The following is a 362-nucleotide window of genomic DNA, read 5'->3' on the forward strand; positions in this document are numbered from 1 at the left end:
TGCTGTAATTCAACGTGTGAGATGGCATTTAGTGGTTCCTTTTTGTTCATATAATGTTTGAGTGGAGTACTTGCGTGTTTAGATCAAAGTTATCAGAAATATTCATCGTCCACATCTACGAAGAGCTAAAACAAGCGGCATACGCAGCAATGGTTATGGTCCATATGGCCTCTTCCTCTGGGTAAACTACGACTCCTTTCATGGTGGACAAGGCGTTTACCCAGAGTAAGCACAAATGTGCCACCAGAACCACTGCTGGATATTCGGCTTGTTTCGGCTCTTCATAGTGGCAGACGATGAATATTTTGGCATAACTTTGATCTAAATAAGCAAGTACTCCACTAAAACATTATGTGAACAAA

Source organism: Amblyomma mixtum, chromosome 6 (assembly GCF_055824585.1).
Source record: "Amblyomma mixtum isolate Tamu chromosome 6, ASM5582458v1, whole genome shotgun sequence".
Lineage (NCBI taxonomy): Eukaryota > Metazoa > Arthropoda > Arachnida > Ixodida > Ixodidae > Amblyomma > Amblyomma mixtum.